Below are 6,603 nucleotides of genomic sequence, written 5' to 3'. Positions count from 1 at the left end.
ACAAAACACGCCTAAATTGTTTAAAAAAAACAAATACCTAATTAAATTGGGAAAAAATTGTTTCAGATTCCTAATGGTCGTTTAAAAAAAAAAACACGCCTAAATTGGTTTTTTTTTTAAAAACAAATACCGAATTAAATTGGGAACAAATCGTTTCAGATTCCTAAATGGTGTAATGTATATGTGAGTGGCTGGAGTCTTTTATTATAATTATTATCTATTTGTAGTAATAAAGCCGAATGCATCGTTTCGTTTCATGTCGTAAACTGTTCATGCTTTTTAGTTATGAAGTCCTGTATAACTGTTTATGTCGCTGTTTACACGGCTAGTCTGTGTATATTTTGTTTATATTGTTGTCAATATTTATATTAAGTGTCTTTTTGTATAATTCTGTCTTATGTTTCGTGGTTTGTGGCGTGTTGTTGGTTATCAGTGAATTAGGGACTGTTTGTTGATGTTGTTGTTTGTTACACCTTGTCGTATTATCTCCTCAAAGCCTGGAGTGTAGTCCGAAATCGGGTGTTTTGTTTTTGTACGTTTTGTTTCGCCTTGTTTTGTTTCTAATTTTTTTATACCATTTCTTAAAAGATTAGTTTCATTTTTGTAAAATAAATTTTATTAAATTGTTAAAGTTTTTTTGTGTTTCTTATCTAGTCTCAGGTTAAGATTTAACCATCGTGGGTTTTACCACGGTCGCACTGACCGGACAGTTTATTTAGATAAGCCTAGGGACAATAGTGTAGTTATTCCCCCACCCCCACCCCCACCCCCACCCCTAGCATGGCTTACATATATATAGATATCAAAATCAGTGGCGTTGCTAGATCGGGTGTCACCCGGTGCTGCACTTCGTAGTGTCACCCCATCCCCCACAAAACAATATATATATATATATATGTGTGTGTGTGTGTGTGTGAGCGTGTGTGAGTACGTCGCGTGCGTATATATATATATATATATATATATATATATATATATATATATATATATATATATATATATATATATATATATATATATATATATATATATATATATATATATATATATATATATATATATATATATATATATATATATATTGGCCTACATGGTGCTACCACCACCCCCTTGTTAAAATTGTCGATTTGTATTTAAAAGACTATTTAACTTTAATTAATTATGAATTGAACTGGGAAAAAAATCATTTTTCTTCTGTAAATTTTGCAATTTTAGCCTCGGTGTCACCCCCTAAATGGTGTCGCCCGGTGTGGCCCGCACCCCCCGCCCCGCCCTCGCTACGCCTCTGACCAAAATGATATGACTACACAACAATGAAATGAAAAAAAAATATTCCAATTTGTGTCTACCTCAGCAAAAATAAAATACTTAAAAAAACTTTTTAAAAAACCACGTTTTTCTTGTGGACTAAAAAGTAGAAAATAACTATTTACATACATTTGATGACAAAAAACGTGGGTCGGGCAGATGGGTCGGGAAATTTGATGGTGAACGTACCCACGTTTTTTGTCATCAAATGTATGTAAATAGTTATTTTCTACTTTTTAGTCCACAAGAAAAACGTGGTTTTTTAAAAAGTTTTTTTAAGTATTTTATTTTCTACTTTTTAGTCCACAAGAAAAACGTGGTTTTTTAAAAAGTTTTTTTTAAGTATTTTATTTTCTCCTTTTTAGTCCGTTGCTACACATGAAAAACGTGGTTTTTAAAAAAGTTTTTTATATAGTTTATTTTCTACTTTATCTAATGACTTGATTAAGTATGAATTGACTAAGTGTTTATAAATACACGGACTAAAAAAATCTTGAGCGACCAGGATTCGAACCTGGGTTGTCGCGGCCACAACGAGAAGTACTAACCACTATACGATCACGGCCAGCGCGCTCACATCGATTGGGGCCGAAGTAACTGTGTCGATAAGCCTCCAGTCTTGTCGGTATCTTTAGAAATCATGTCCTCAATTTTATGGTCCTTGGGGCGTAATTAAATTAAGCTAATTACGGTCTCTAATTGCTAGTTTTTATGATTGCATCTGAAATTGTTAGGCGAAAGTAGCATGCATGCCAAATTTCAGGTCTATAGAGCAATCAGAAGTGGGCTAATTTTCGATGTCAATTTTAACAACAAACACACGCGAAGCTGAGTTAATAAAAACGTGTTAAAAAATGGATGATGTCCACTATAAGGGGGAATAACTTAGTACTTTCCTACCCACGGTCGAGGTAGGACTTTCAAGGTCAGTAAATAGGTACAAGGTTAGGCTTAAAAGATGGTTTCTGCATATTCAACGCTTTCGTATTTTCTACGGTCGGGTAACTTGTTGGTTCATATTACCATCTACATTGTTGGTAGTCTACTGTAAACATACTTTTTTCAGTACACACATATATATATATATATATATATATATATATATATATATATATATATATATATATATATATATATATATATATATAGTTGAACGAGCAACAACAATAGGAAAAAAACTTAAGCAAGACAGAGAACTCTAGAGAGCTGTAGTTTGTGGCCCATACTCCAGCAGGACAGAGAACTATAGAGAGCTGTAGTTGGCGGCCCATACTCCAGCAGGACAGAGAACTCTGGAGGGCTGTAGTTTGTGGCCCATACTCCAGCAGGACAGAGAACTATAGAGAGCTGTAGTTGGCGGCCCATACTCCAGCAGGACAGAGAACTCTGGAGGGCTGTTGTTGGTGGCCGTAGATGACGACAATTAATTGAATAATGAGCTTGCGACCGTAAAATCACGTAATTTTTAAAGCACACAAAAATTAATTGCAATTAGAAATCTTTTTTTTTTTAAATACAGGAAATCAAAAGTTTTTACTGATGAAAAATGTACTTGTAAATATAATTTCATGAACATCTACAAATTACAAATAATTCAGCTTAATTTTAACAATGTATAAATAATGCAAATTAATTTTAACATAGGAAGGTGGTGAAAGGGGGGTGGTCTCAATTAATTGCATGAGTTGCAGGAAATACGGAGTTTTACAGTAATCCTTTGGACTGGTTTAGATTCAACCTCCACACCGACCACAAGATAAACTCTGTTTAAGTTTCATTTCGTTGTTGATGTTGTTGTTGATGTTTCAGCCATTTTAGTCTGGAATTATAGTTAACAAACACCTTCTCTTCAATGTAGCCGTGTGGTCATATAGTAGACTGCAATATAAACCAAAATTCTCGAGTTCGATTCTCCCCACCCCCATCTCTGTCAGTATGGTGTCCTTGATGTCTCATGTGGAGAAACTTAGACTAGAAGTGGGTGGACACGAAACTACCACGCAACCTGCACGGGCCTATGCAACAAAAATTATAATATGAACTTTGTATTATTTACCGTGGTGTGGTATTAAAGATATCATTTATCTCCACCTGTATTTTTGTGAAAAAACTAGAAGATAAAAAAAAGCATGTAGATAGCCCATTCCTAAACACTTCAATAAAGGGTGGATTTTTTTTTCTGTTTAGACTTTGGATGCAGTGTTTCTTCCAGTGTTTCTCTCCCCCCCCCCCCCCCCCCATCACCACTGAACGAAATAGAATGTATATAGAAAATGTATACTTTTACCAGTCCGCTCCCCCACCCCAGAGAAAAAGTTTGGAAGAAACCCTGTTTGGAAGTTTGACTTTCAGATGTTTTTTGTTTCATCATATTGTGTTGTTGTTTTTTTTTTTCTCTTCAGAATATCTCAATCACCTTGACCTTATAAAAAGTAGTTCATATTAGCGTTTTATCAGTCTTATCTACACTTCAGTCCGTTTGATGTAAGTCGTTGACCTATAGCATTGACACCATTACAAAATCTGTTGCTGTTTCCTGTGTCCCCCCCTCCCCCCCCCCCAACCCCTACTGCTTCATTCCCCTAACTTTTCTCAGTGTATTTTTTTTATTCTAATGCAGGGGTCTCCAAACTTTTCAGCCTGAGGGCCGCATTAACTATCAAATATCAGTTCGGGGGCCAGAGTTTCTTTCAGGCATCTCTTCGGGTCACCCCCCACCCCTCCGAAGATGGCCCCCCCCCCTCCCCCCCACCAACACACACACAACGAAATATAATGTATATAGAAATATATACACATTTCTAGTGTCGTCGTCCCTGGAGAAAAAAGTCTGAAAGAAACACTATCGGGGGCCGACAACATACTCGAGGTCCAAGTTTGTTCTCAAACTATCCTTCATGTATTTCATTCTTTGGAAGTGTTTGTTCACTCAAGCATGTTGTTTCAAAATGTGTAAGGTACTTTAATGCAAACGTTTTAATTTTTGGAAAGGCTTCATTGAACTTGTCTCTAAGGAGGTAATTTGCTTGCAATTCATTTCATCTGGGCAACTGGCCACATTTGCTTCAAATGGGTTTTAAAACAGTCTCACTTGTTCTGCCTTTGAATCCAAATCAGAAAAACGGTACTGAAACTGCAGCTGGAGGTCTTTTGTGATCTCGCATGCAAATGCCGTGGTAAACTCAGCTGTAGCGTCAGCCATGATAGACCGTGCACTGCAGAAAGTGCATCAAGTTGTTGGCATGTACTTGTTCCAAAAATATGGCAAGTTTGGATCTGAAGGCCTTTTGATAGGTGATCAGAAACTAGATTTCCCTCTCTTGTAGTTTTAGGTTCAGAAAATTTAAATGACTAGTTATGTCTGCAGCAACGGTCAATTTCCATACCCAATCATCATCAGACATTAATGGCTGGGGCTTGCCTTTACTTTCCAGGATGTCACCTATTTTCTTTCTTAACTTTAAATACTCTGCTCAGAACTTTCCCACAACTTAGCCATCTTACTGTTGCGTACTATGGTAAATCTTGCGATTCTGCGTTTGCATCTTTCGACATGTCTCTGAACTATCTTTGGTTGAGCCCATTTGACCTTATTAAATTCACCATCTTCACTACAGGATTCAGTACACTGCTAATATCCACATATTTAGCACATAAAGCTTACAGATAGATAATGCAGTGCAGGAACATCGGTTGTAGAATGTTTTTCTCATTCACTTGTCCAACCAAGCCTTTCTTTATGCCATTCATGTACTTTCCTCCATCAACAGTCAGGTAACTCAGGTTAGTCCAGACCAAGTTATAATCAGCAAATGATTTTTTTAACTCATTAAATATACCCTCTCCGGTAACAGTGCCATACATGCTATGTAGGAACGCCAGTCCTTGTGTTATGTTCACGTCTTCATCCACACCTCTAATGAACACAACAGTTGAGAGGTGAAACAGCTGTCCAGCGACTCATCCATTGCAATTAAAAAATGGCAAAACTTGCTGTTTGAGCCACAATGTTTTCACCAATGTCTGCAACACAGTGGGCAATGGTAGTTGCGCCCAAAGCTACATTTTCAAATTGTTTTCATTTTTTTGGGCAAAGTTCCACAGCCACTACAACAAAAAAAAATTTTCCGAGGACAGAAAGATCTCCGCGGGCCGGATGAGATGACCTCGAGGGCCGCATACGGCCCGCGGGCCGTAGTTTGGAGACCCCTGTTCTAATGCAATGCAGTTGCTGGCGAATCGATTTTCGTCGTCCTCTCGTCGTCTGCTTGTTGCAGTGAAAACATGATCTATTTTTAGAACATAGCCGCTCGTCACTCACACTCGTACCCAGTACGGGCGTTTAGCAAAACCATCGCTGTGACTTGTCTCTTTCCATTCGCTAATTATAATTAAGTTCCCTTTTCGAACCTGAATGTCCATGGGGCAGGTGAAGTAGAGTTCACCTGTTTATGTGGCCTCGGGGACGTTCTACGACTACAGCTATTGTAAAAAAAATATCATTAAAGAAAACTAATATTTTGAATTCTATAACTAAAATCTAAACAATAACAATATCTTACAACATTAAAATCCTCTCATTTTGGCTAATTAAAATTGTAAAAATTGTTTTTTTTTACAATATTAAAATCATCTCATTTAGGCTAATTAAAATTGTAAAAAATGTTTTTTTACGTTTATCAATGCATGATTTTTTTTTCAGTTATTGTGATTGCTTAGAACAATAAAAACATAGTGAGATTACTATTTGGGACTTGTACGATATTCGGCCATGGCTTTGCATTTATACACTCTGCTAGGACGCCGCAATAAGAACACTCCATTATCCTTTCGGTACAGGAAACGTAGGCTGCGCGAATGTGACCTAGAAAAGAACACACCCTTGGCCTATATTCGCGTTTGTCACGGTCAGCCCAGACTCACAGTCAAGAAGTTTTCAAACGGGCTCAGCCAATCGGCATCGCGTTTACATCCGGCCATGGTAAACATTGCATCATCGTAACCTTCGTGTGTGTACAGTTTAGTAGGGTTTACCAACCTGAGCGAGGACGTGTGAACAGACGTTCAAGTGACGGACGAGGGATACACAGTGCTGTGAAACGTGAACTTAGTTATTGCTTTAGCAGACATATTATACGTGTAGTTAGGCCTCGTTCGCAACACACCAGCCATTTTCAAAACTAACTTCGTGGCTGAGCTAGTCTAGATCTAGTCGATACCCGACAGAACAAAAAAAAAGCAGCTTTGTTGACGAAACTAAATTGTCTACGTGTTGAATTTGTTATAATTAGATTT

Source organism: Physella acuta, unplaced genomic scaffold (assembly GCF_028476545.2).
Source record: "Physella acuta isolate Inbredline_101_S28 unplaced genomic scaffold, ASM2847654v3 ptg001680l, whole genome shotgun sequence".
NCBI lineage: Eukaryota > Metazoa > Mollusca > Gastropoda > Physidae > Physella > Physella acuta.
This window is presented reverse-complemented; position numbering follows the sequence as displayed.